Below are 12817 nucleotides of genomic sequence, written 5' to 3'. Positions count from 1 at the left end.
CTGCAATTTCATCACAAGGTCTGAGTGGGGATGGTTGAATGGGTGGTGGAGCAGATTTACCATGGCTAATTCACCTCGCCTACACACTATGGATAAGTTAGCATAGCCAAATTTGTCTAACTTGCACATCTTTGGACTGGAACACACAGACAGAACCCATGCAGATATGTGAAGAATCTGCAAGCTCCACACAGACAGTGACCCATACGTTAATTGAACCTGGATCCCTGGTGCTGTGAGGTAGCAGTGTTAACCACTGAGCCACTATTCCACCCAAACCTCCACGGGTCAGCAAAGGTATAGAAGTTAAGTTTTACAGTTTTTAAATTTCTTCTACAGAGCTTTACAAATAACTTTTTTGTCTCCTTTATACCACATTGCTAAGCTCCCAAAAAATCCTTCCTCAGTCCCAGTTTTGGCCGGAAGGTATTCCTGTTTCCTAATCCTTAGCTGAACCACTTTCCACATCCTCCCAAGTTTTTTTCACAGACTTTTTCAACCATCTTATATACTGATTATCAAACACCATTCTCAATTCTTTTGGTTAGTATTAGGTTGCAAGGTCTCTCTATTGGATTTTTATTAAATTCAAATTTCACCACCTCCACTGTTGAGATTTGAATCCATGTCCTCAGAACACTAGCCTGAGATTCTGGGATGCTAGTTCAATAACATTACCACTACGCTACTGTCCTCCTCATTTCTGAAAAAGGTAGGAGACTCTTGCAGACTATGATGAACAAATTGGCCTAGAAACATAGGCAATCAGAGCACAAACAGGCCATTGGTCCCTTGGGCCTGTTCCACTATTCAACTAGATCATGTCTGATCTCCAATCTCAGCCACATTTTCCTGCATTATCCACAAATTCTGTGATTTCCTCAATATCTGCATATCTATGGATCTATCTCCTTCTGTGCAATAACCATGCTATGAGTCTCTATGATTGTAACTATGTTAAGTTTCCTAATTTCACATTTTGTAATGTAACACATTGTCATCTATACCTTTCGTACTGATGACATAGAACATAGACTGTTACAGTGCAGTACAGGCCCTTCAGCCCTCAATTTTGTGCTGACCTGAGAAATTAGTCTGATGCCCATCTAACCTACACAGTCCCATTATTATCCATATGTATGTCCAATGCCCATTTAAATGCCCTTAACGTTGGCGAGGCTACTACTGTTGCAGGCAGGCCTTTCCATGTCCCTATTACTCTCTGAGTAAAGAAACTACCCCTGATATCTGTCCTATGTCAATCATCCTTCAATTTAAAGTTATGTCCCCTTATGTTACTCTTCACCATCTGAGGAAAAACGCTCTCATTGTCCACCCTATCTAACCCTCTGATTATCTATATGTCTCAATTAAGTCACCTGTCAACCTTCTTTTCTCCAATGAAAACAGCCTCAGTTCCCTTAACCTTTCCTGATAAGATCTTCCTTCTATACCAAGCAACATCCTAGTAAATCTCCTCTGAACCCTTTCCAAAGCTTCCACTCCTTCCTATAATGCAGTGACTAGGTGCAGCCTTACCAGTGTCTTGTACAGCTGAAGCATGGCATCGTGGCTCCGAAACTCAATCCTCCTACCAATAACTGCTAACACATCATATGCCTTCTTAACAATCCTATCAATCCGAGTGGCAACTTTCAGGTATTTATGCACCTGGAAACCGAGATCTCTCTGTTCATCTATGCTGCCAAGAATTTTACCATTAGCCCAGTACTCTGCATTCCTGTTACTTCCTCTGAAGTGAACTACCTCACACTTTTGTGCATCAAACTCCATTTGCCACATCTCAGCCCAGCTCTGCATCTTACCTATGTCACTCTGTAACCCACAACATCCGTCGGCACTATCCACAACTCTGCCTACCTTAGTGTCATCTGCAAATTTACTAACCCATCCTTCTACGCCCACCTCCAGATCATTTATAAAAATGACAAACAGCAGTGGCCCCAAAACAGATCCTTGTAGCACACCACTGGTAACTGAGCTCCAGGATGAATATTTACCATAAACCACCATCCTCTGTCATTGTTCAGCTAGCTAATTTCTGATCCAAACCACTAAATCACCTTCAATTCTGAAACTCCTTATTTCATACAATAGCCTTCTGTGTGGAACCTTATCAGATGCCTTATTGAAGTTCATATAAACCACATCAACCACCTTACCTTCATCCACCTGTTTTGTCACCTTCTCGAAGAACTCAATAAGGTTAGTGAGACATGATCTACCCTTCACAAAACCATGTTGACTATCCCTAATCAAATTATTCCTTTCCAGATGATTGTAAATCCTATCTCTTATAACCTTTTCCAACACTTTACCCGCAACCGAAGTAAGGCTCACTGGCATATAATTAATAGGGTTGTCCCAACTCCCCTTCCTAAACAAGTGAACAACATTTGCTATTCTCCAGTCTTCTGGTACTATTCTGGTACATGACAATGATGACATAAAGATCGAAGCCAAAGGCACTGCAATCTCCTCCCTGGCTTCCCAGAGAATCTGAGGATAAATACCATCTGGCCCCGGGGTCTTATCTATTTTCAGATCTTCCAAAATTGCTAAACCTTCCTCTTTGTCAACCTCAATCCCATCTAATCTTGTAGCCTGTATCTCTGTATTCTCACTAAAAGTGTCCTTTTCCAATCTGAATACTGATGAAAAATATTTATTAAGCACTTCCTCTATGTCCTCAGATTCCACACACAACTTTCCACTACTATCTTTGATAGGCCTACTCTTACTCTAGTCATTCTTTTATTTCTGATATACCGATAGAAGGCCTTAGGCCTTTCTTGATTCTATCAGCCAACATCACCTTATGTCCCCTCCTGGCTCTTCTTAGCCCTCTCTTTAGATCTTTTCTGGCAAACTTATAACTCTCAAGACCCCTGACTGAGCCTTCATGCCTCATCCTCACATTAGCCTTCCTCTTCCTCTTTGACAAAAGCTCCAACTTCTTTAGTAAACCATGGCTCCCTCTCTCAACAACTACCTCTGTGCCTAATAGGCTTATACTTATCAAGGACCCACAGTAGCTGTTCCTTGACTAAGCTCCACATTTCAAGAGTGTCCATCCTCTGCAGTTTCCTTCCCCATCCTGTGCATCCTAAATCTTGCCTAATCGCATCATAATTGTCTTTCCCTCAGTTATACCTCTTTCCCTGTGGTATATACCCTTGCCTGCCATTTGCTATTGTAAACATAACCAAATTATGGTCACCATTGCCAAAGTGCTCACCTACCTCCAAATCTAACACCTGACCAGGTTCATTCCCCAGTACCAAATCTAATATGGCATCGCCCCTTGTTGGCCTGTCTACATACTGTGTCAGAAAACCTTCCCACACACATTGAACAAAAACTAACTCAGCTAAACTACTTGAACTATAGTATTCCCAGTCAATATTGGGGAAGTAAAAGTCCACCATAATAACTACCCTGTTACTCTTGCTCCTATCGCGAATCATCTTTGCCAAACTTTCTTCTACATCCCTGGAACAATTTGGGAGACCTGGAGAAAACTCCCAACAGGGTGATCTCTCCTTTCCTGTTTCTAACCACGGCCCAAACTACCTCAGTGGATGAGTCCTCAAATGTTATCTCAGCTGCTGTAATACCACCCTTGATTAACGATGCCACACCCCCACCTCTTTTACCATTTTCTCTGTTCTTGCTGAAACATCTAAATCCTGGAATCTGCAACAACCATTCCTGTCCCTCCTCTAGCCATGTCTCTGAAATGGCCACAACATCGAAATCCCAGGTACCAACCCATGCTGCAAGTTCACCCACGTTATTCCTGGCATTGAAGTACACACATTTCAAATGAACGTCCTGATTGCCGGTGCCCTCTCGCGACCTTGTAAACCTATCCCTGACCTCACTACCCTCAACCTCCTGTACACTGGAACTACACTTCACATTCCCATCCCCCTGCTGCATTAGGTTAAAACATCCAAAGTGCATTAGCAAATGGTGACTTTGTAGTTATAGTCTCTACTTTCTCTAATATTCAATAACTGTTGTCTCTGGCTTTCCTCCCTTGTGCTTGCTAGGCTATCATAATTTCCTTGCCCTTGTCACTATTTTGGTGCTTTCTGCTCTCTATCCTGTGAACCTATACCCTCAATCCCTTGTCTCTCTAACTTCAGTTAGCACAGGTATGATAAGTCAATGATGGGGAACAGTTAGCACAGTTGGTTGGATGATTAGTTTGCAATGCAGAATAATAGCAACAATTCCTGCAGTGATTGACGTTACTTTGAAAGAGTGTCCTTCTCAACTTCTCCCCTCGCCTGAGACATGGTAACCCTCAGGTTGAACTACCATCAGCTAATTCTCTCCGATGAGAGAGCAGCCCTCTGATCTGGTATGACAATGGGGACTTCAAGTTGACAATTTTGGCTCTTCTTGTAATTTTCTTATCAATATCAAATATTCTTGCTTGTTTTTAAAATAGCCATATCACGTTTTCAATGTCATTGCAATTTGGAGTGACAGAGTCATAGAGATGTACAGCATGGAAACAGACCCTGCAGTTCAACTCATCTATACTGATGAGATATCCTAAATTAATCTAGACCCATTTGCCAACGTTTGGCCCATATCTCTCTAAACCCTTCTCATTCATATACCCATCCAGATGCCTTTTCCATTTTTCCACTTTTTTTAGATGATAAAGGACCACAATGCTTTCGGCAGTCCAGAAAAAGATAAAGCGTGGTTGAAATGCTAACTTGAAGTTAGATTTCTTAGCGACTGAACTGTAGTAACTTGATGGCTTTCCTCCATAACGCATGAACACCATATATCCATTGGACTGGATTTTGCCACGAGCAGCAATGATTTGCACTTGGCTGGAGACGTTTCTCAGATTGTTGTCTGGCCAGCTACTGTCAGCCAAACATCCAAATTACTTTCCTATATGGTATCTGGGATCTTTGAGAACAGGTAAGGCATTGGATAGCTCCTTCATCAAATAGATTGAGGAATGATTAATGAGCAAAACTGATCCAGGAAATCTCAGCTAGAATGATGAGTTCAATGTCTAATCATATAACACAAGAGGGAGAATGATTAGATTGATAGAAACAAAAGAGACAGAATGAGAAATGTAAAGAAAACACTTTTGACTTTTGTAAAATCAAAAGAAAGGAACTCCACACTCACTCAAAATTAATTTTCAGCATCAAAAGTTTTGGCAGCAATTAAGCATTAATAAATCATTAAAAAGTTATTTAGACTAAATGACATACAGTGGTGAGTTCAGACAATGTCCATGGTGCCAGTGCGTGAAAAGATGCAAAGTTTGATGTTTTTGAATGGAGAATTAAACATTGTAATGCTATTCCAATACATCTTAAAGTGAAGCAGTACATCTCAATGGGAACGTCTGAATTGTGTAACTGCATATTTTCATTTTGTCAGAATTTTCACTGTAAAGTTTACCCCTTGATTGTTCTTTTCCAGACTTGGAACAGTTGTTCTGATAAGTTATGCAAGATGACTTAACAAAATGAAGTACTGACTTTTCTTTAATTATGTATAATTAGACTAAAGTAGTCCAACAATTCTAATCATATCTATTAGCCTGTACATTTCATCTTAAGAGTGAATGAGAAAGACATGATGCTGAGCAGATAACAAAGGAATTGTACAGTTTCTCCCTGTTGTTCCTGCCACTTTCAGGTAATTGTAAAATTGTTATCTGGATTTCATAATCTCCTGTGTCCTTTATTGCAACTTTTAAATTCTGTAAGGCAATCACACCCTGTCTTTAATGATGTGAATTTTATATTTTATCTATAATTTTTGAATTTCTGTATTTTTATATTTTACAAAAATTTTACGGAGTGTGGCATTCCATTGGAAGATGTGCAGAAAAAGATGCTTTTGATGGACAATGTAGCAAGTTTGTCAAAACAATGACAATGGATTATATTTATGTATATATAAACACTAATGCAACAAAGCATCACAAATGTTTCACGTGAGAGCTATAAAACAGAAAAAAATTAAGAGCCACGTAAAGATGTTAGCTCAGCTGACCAAAACTTTGATAATGACGTTGGTTTAAAGATGGCTTCAAGGAGGAGATTGAGGTGTAGGGGCAGGATTTCTAGAGCTTGAGACCACAGCATCTAAAGGTAGGGCCATCAAAGATGGAACAATTATGAGAAGTGTTCAAAAAGCCAGTATTACTGGAGAGCATATATCCCAGAGGAATCTGAGCTGGAGATGACAGTGAAGGGTTAAGGGTGTTGAAAACAAGGTGAATCAAGACGTCGCTTGACTCGGAGCCAAATGTAAGTTAATGACTACAGAGGCGATGGAGATATTGAACTTGGGGTAAATTCAGAAACTTGCAATCATAATTTTAAATCATCTCAATGAGGGTAAGTTTTAAATGATTTTCACACCATTATGAGAGATATCAGGAATAATTAGTGCTGACAGTGACTTCAGTAAGGCGTTCGACAAGGTTCCCCATGGGAGACTGATTAGCAAGGTTAGATCTCATGGAATACAGGGAGAACTAGCCATTTGGATACAGAACTGGCTCAAAGGTAGAAGACAGAGGGTGGTGGTGAAGGGTTGTTTTTCAGACTGGAGGCCTGTGACCAGTGGAGTGCCACAAGGATCGGTTCTGGGCCCTCTACTTTTTGTCATTTACATAAATGATTTGGATGCGAGCATAAGAGATACAGTTAGTAAGTTTGCAGATGACACCAAAATTGGAGGTGTAGTGGACAGCGAAGAGAGTTACCTCAGATTACAACAGGATCTTGACCAGATGGGCCAATGGGCTGAGAAGTGGCAGATGGAGTTTATTTAAGATAAATGCGAGGTGCTGCACTTTGGGAAAGCAAATCTTAGCAGGACTTATCCACTTAATGGTAAGGTCCTAGGGAGTGTTACTGAACAAAGAGATCTTGGAGTACAGGTTCATAGCTCCTTGAAAATGGAGTTGCAGGTAGATGGGATAGTGAAGAAGGCGTTTGGTATGCTTTCCTTTATTGGTCAGAGTATTGAGTACACGAGTTGGGAGGTCAGGTTGCGGCTGTACAGGACATTGGTTAGGCCACTGTTGGAATATTGCGTGCAATTCTGGTCTCCTTCCCATCGGAAAGATGTTGTGAAACTTGAAAGGGTTCAGAAAAGATTTACAAGGATGTTGCCAGGGTTGGAGGATCTGAGTTACAGGGAGAAGCTGAACAGGCTGGGGCTGTTTTCCCTGGAGCGTTGGAGGCTGAGGGGTGACCTTATAGAGGTTTACAAAATTATGAGGGGCATGGATAGGATAAATATGCAAAGTCTTTTCCCTGGGGTTGGAGAGTCCAGAACTGGAGGGCATAGGTTTAGGGTGAGAGGGAGAAGATATAAGAGACCTAAGGGGCAACTTTTTCATGCAGAGGGTGGTACGTGTATGGAACATAGAACATAGAAAAATACAGCGCAGTACAGGCCCTTCGGCCCTCGATGTTGTGCCGACTGAAGCCTACCGAACCTACACTAGCCCAATAACCTCCATATGCTTGTCCAATGCCCGCTTAAATGACCATAAAGAGGGAGAGTCCACCACTGCTACTGGCAGGGCATTCCATGAACTCACAACCCGCTGAGTAAAAAATCTACCCCTAACATCTGTCCTATACCTACCACCCCTTAATTTAAAGCTGTGTCCCCTAGTAACAGCTGACTCCATACGCGGAAAAAGGTTCTCACTGTCAACCCTATCTAAACCCCAATCATCTTGTACACCTCTATCAAATCTCCCCTAAACCTTCTTTTCTCCAATGAGAAAAGTCCCAAGTGCCTCAGCCTTTCCTCATACGATCTTCCTGCCATGCCAGGCAACATCCTGGTAAACCTCCTCTGCACTCGTTCCAATGCCTCAACATCCTTCCTATAGTATGGCGACCAAAACTGCACACAATACTCCAGATGAGGCCGCACCAGAGTCTTATACAACTGCAACATGACCTCAGGACTCCAGAACTCAATTCCTCTACCAATAAAGCCCAGTACACCATATGCCTTCTTCACAGCACTATTTACCTGGGTGGCAACTTTCAAAGATCTGTGTACATGGACACCAAGATCCCTCTGCTCATCCACACTACCAAGTAGTCTACCATTAGCCCAGTAATCCATCTTCTTGTTACTCCTACCAAAGTGAATGACTTCACACTTAGCTACATTGAATTCCATTTGCCACCTTACTGCCCAGCTCTGCAACTTATCTATATCACGCTGTAACCTGTCATATCCTTCTTCGCTGTCCACAACTCCACCGACTTTCGTGTCATCCGCAAACTTGCTCACCCAGCCTTCAAGCCCCTCCTCCAGGTCATTTATAAAAATGACAAACAGCAATGGTCCCAAAACAGATCCTTGTGGAACACCGATAGTAACTGCGCTCCAAGATGAACCTATACCATCAACTACTACCCTCTGTCTCCTTCCAGCCAGCCAATTCCTAATCCAAACCTCTAATGCACCCTCAATGCCATACCTCCGTAGTTTTTGCATTAGCCTGTCATGGGGTACCTTATTGAACGCTCCCCGAGCGTGGGAATGAGCTCCCAGAGGATGTGGTGGAGGCTGGTGCAATTGCAACATTTAAGAGGCATTTGGATGGGTATATGAATAGGAAGGGTTTGGAGGGATATGGGCTGGGTGCTGGCAGGTGGGACTAAATTGGGTTGAGATATCTGGTCGGCATGGACGGGTTGGACCGAAGGGTCTGTTTCCATGCTGTACATCTCTATGACTATGAATCTAGGTGTAAACACCAGCAAGATCAATGCAGAGGCAGATGCCACACTAGAAAATCACTTGTTTTGCCTTGCAACATCTAATGTGTCCAGTGGGGGCTTTGTGACAGTCTGTGTGCTGACCTTCTCCAGCCCAGAGAGAATGGGCTGGACAGTTTCTGTCGGGGTATTTTGGCCGTGAAGGAGGGACAAGCTACCAGTAAAAGATGATGTTGTTAACTGTATCTCCCTGACCAAGTCTGCAGAGGCGGAGAAGAAAGGCGAGAAACGAGGCAGGGCGGAGGTGCACGTCAGTGCAGTTCAGGGCAGAGGCAGCCGAGCGGAAAAAACGGCTCACTCAGGATACAAAAACAAGAAAGGGTTTGAGGCCGTGGAGAGAGAGAGAGAGAGAGCGAGTGAGAGAAAAATCCCCTTCGTCTCTACGTTGACGCAAGCATTACCACAGGAACAAATGGACAGCGCTTGAAACAAGGTGAGGAATCCGTTTGTTTTGTACACATTTACTGGATTCATGTAGTCACGTCAAGCCAGAGGGAAAAATGTAAATGCACTTTTGTTGTTTGTGAGTATCTGAAGTGTGAACTGGAATAAATGCTCCTTGCCGGAGTCAGTTGCTGAAGCGTTTCCTAGTGTTTTGTTTTTCTTGTGTAGAGGTGTCATGGAAGTTTTTTTTAACATAAAGGGGATATTTTCTGATTCCGATCGCCTCTAATTTCTAATGTTTGCACATCCTTGCAGGTTATTATTCGAAGATCAAAATATCAATTTTCTTTTGCTTCGAACATCAGCTCCCCAACTATTTGACATACTTTGTGTTATCGTCTGGTCGTGTGTTTTCAGTCTTTTGTAAATAATAAGAGTCGTTGATGAGCAAGGAATTGGAAGGCAGACTCGGGGCTTGTTTAAACTGATTTTTTTTGTTATTGATAAGAAGTAGTTAATGTGAGCAATAGTAGACTTGCTCAGAGCTCGAATCCCCTCTCCTATATTCAATGTTGCTGGCCTTGCTTTTAACACTCACGCGTTTGATCAAATTGATCAAGCGTATTGAAGGGTGAAAATAAATACTTCCTTCTCGGCCACATTAAATACGAAAGGTAACACGAAACCCACACTCGGTTAAGATTAATTGCTGATGGCATGGGACCGGATTGTGTGTGAACCCAATTAACCAGTTCCCCGATTACATTATTGTGAATAATTTGACTCTTTATCAATCCTTTCTGGTCCACAAGTTGTTGATTTTTAAACAAAAACATTGTTAGTACCACGCAGCTAAGCTTGTTTTGTAATAGATATTTAGTATCTTAGCTAATGTACTGTAGATATTTTCCTGATCAACCTGTACAGAGATATTATTATATTCTTCTGGAGTAGGTGAGACTTGAACTCAGGCCTCCATGTTCAGAGGTAGCGACACCACCTTTGCACCATAAACGCCCTTTATTGCTGGATCTCACCCTGTGCAAAAAGTAGCCGCAGAATTATCTATTTAGTGTTAAAAGAGGTGGGAAGGGGTAACAAACCAAGGATTGTTGGTTGCATTTATATTTTCATAATCTCTGGATATTCCCAGTGCATTTCAGCTGATTAAAGACAATTGATGTATGAAAAGGTAAAGGCAAAGTTGCCATTGTGCCTGGGACCATAGGGCTGCGAGGAAGTGTTGATGGTTTAACCTGAGGGTCACCATGCCTCAGGGGAGGTGAGAGGTTGAGAAGGAAACTCATAGTGTGCCTTGTGTTCCATGAAACATGACAACCAATTGACAAACACCTGCTAACAGCAACTTGTTAATAAATGGATAATCTGTTTTTGTGATTTGATAAATATTGAACAGTACTTGTTCATCTTTCGGAAGGTTGTATATCTACCTGAGCAGGCAGGTAGGGCCACAGTTTAATGTCTTATCCAAAAGACAACACCTCAGGCAGTGTAGCACTCCCTCAGTACTGCAGTGGAATAGCAGAAACCCTGGAGCAGAACTTCAGTCTCGAATCCAGTCTCGAGGCAGTTGTATTACCCCTGAGCAATGACTAACATATCAGTGAGATGGATGTATATTTAGGGATAGGAGGGGAGGTGGTGAGGGGACAAAGAAGAGAATAAAATACATGAGATCAACTCCATCCCTGGACATTAAATCAAGTAACAAAATTAAATGTGTGACATGGTCTCTGATAGTGATATATTCCTCTCATCCATGCGTATGTGATAGTATACTCTCCACTTGCCTGGCTGAGTGCAGCTCTGATAACACTCAAGCTCATCACCATCCAGAATAAAACAGCCCACTTGACTGGCACCTTGTCTTCCACCTTCAACATTAACTCGGCCCACAGTGGCAGCAGTGACTACCATCTGCAAGGTGCACTGTAATAACCCATCAACAGAAGGCCCCATGATCGAAACGCGTGACCACCCAGGAGGATAAGGGCAGCAGATACATGGGGACATCACCATCTGCAAGTTCCCCTTCCAAACCATCCTGATATTCCTTGGATGAATTAGAACAAACACTTGCCCAGTTTGAAGTACAAATGTGGCAACAAATAGTTTTCCAATATGATGACAAACATGGAATGAACCAATGATCTTGACAAATGAAGGGATTGCTTCTCATTAGAATAAGTTGTTATCATTGCTTTGCTAAAAGAAATGATATGATCTTCAGAATGTTTCCTGTTTGTTTATTTCCCAACTCTCTGGTAGGTCATGACAATAAGTGGCTGTCATTTCAAGGGGCTGGATGGTTGACAGCAGTCCAGTTGGAGACATGACTGACCTGCTGTTTATTTCTTTTATATCTGGCTTGTATTCTACCACCTGTAGAAAAGGCAATGTTGAGTATGCCCTGTCTGGGCCTGCATTGTCGCCATTAACTATAAACAATTAGCGAATGCAGCCATTCCAGGACTTATAGGCCTTGAGTTTGAATGGCAGTAATTACAGATTTTTTCCTTTTTGATTTTGACTGTTTGACCTTTTGTTCTGGAAGGCAGGGGCTAAACATTTCTGGGGCAAGATTCATAAATGGCAGAAATCCTCTAATCTGGATCAATAGTCTCTTTTGTTGTGAGTTGTCAATGTTAAGTTTCATCCTTTTCTCCCTCAACGTTCACATCAGTGCATTCTATAACAAACATTCATTAGTTAATAATCAACAAAGTTAGTTCTGGTTTTAATTTTCCTTTCTCCTAGTTGAGTCCAAGTTTTACATTTTCATTGCTAACCTTGTTGCAACTGGAACACTCAGTGTGGACCAGAAATCAGATCTGTTAAATCAGGTTGAACCAATTCTGTACCATGGTTTGAACTTAGGGATTGACTGAGTCACTGGGGAATGCAGAAATAAGAATAGGCCATTCATTCCCTTGAGCCTTTTATGCTGTTTAATTAGATCTTTTTTTTAAATTAACTTATTCGGACATCTTATGACACACCTCTGGAATAGGTGGGACTTGAACCGAGACCTCTTGTTCTAGAGTTAGGGACACTACCACTGCACGACAAAAGGCCTCAATTTTGATCATGGTTAATCTGTACCACAACTTCATTCACCTGCCCTCAGTCCCTAATATTAGATAGATAACCTATGCTAACCATGAAGTGTCAATTGCAAGAACTGGAAGCTTAACAAGGTGTGTTCATAGCATGGTCAATCAGATTGATAAACCTTCTACCGCATACCAGTGGCAGGCAGTAAGAGTGGAAGCTTCCTGGTCAGGCATGTGATGGACAGTAAGGTGGAACCTCTATCATAGACATATCTATATAATATACGTGATAGGCTGGAATTGTTTGCGTCAGAGCGGAGAAGGCTGAGGGGTGGGTCTGATTGAGGGGCACAAAGTTTCAAGGGGCATTGACAGGGTAGAGATGGAGAAGCTTTTCCCCTTAGTAGAGGGGTCAGTAACGAGGGAGCGGAGTTTTAAGGTAAGGTTTAGAGGGGATTTGATGAAAAATCCTTTCACTCAGAGGGCTGGAACTGGATCTCTGCAACTCCCAACCCTGAAAAT

At 42.0% G+C, this 12817-nt stretch overlaps 1 long non-coding RNA gene across 4 annotated transcripts in view; it reads left to right on the top strand.

Moving 5' to 3' along the window:
* Positions 1 to 8903: 8903 nt before the first annotated feature.
* LOC140464920 (uncharacterized) overlaps positions 8904 to 12817 on the top strand; it is a 107376-nt gene continuing 103462 nt past the window's right edge. For all 4 annotated transcript variants that reach the window (XR_011955019.1, XR_011955018.1, XR_011955020.1 and 1 more), the window contains exon 1: positions 8904 to 9270. This is a non-coding gene — a long non-coding RNA (uncharacterized lncRNA). The remainder of the gene's footprint in view (positions 9271 to 12817) is intronic.

The sequence above is a fragment of the Chiloscyllium punctatum genome, chromosome 41 (assembly GCF_047496795.1).
Source record: "Chiloscyllium punctatum isolate Juve2018m chromosome 41, sChiPun1.3, whole genome shotgun sequence".
Classification (NCBI taxonomy): domain Eukaryota; kingdom Metazoa; phylum Chordata; class Chondrichthyes; order Orectolobiformes; family Hemiscylliidae; genus Chiloscyllium; species Chiloscyllium punctatum.
Note: the sequence above shows the minus strand (reverse complement) of the source record. Positions and strands in the feature narration are given on the sequence as shown.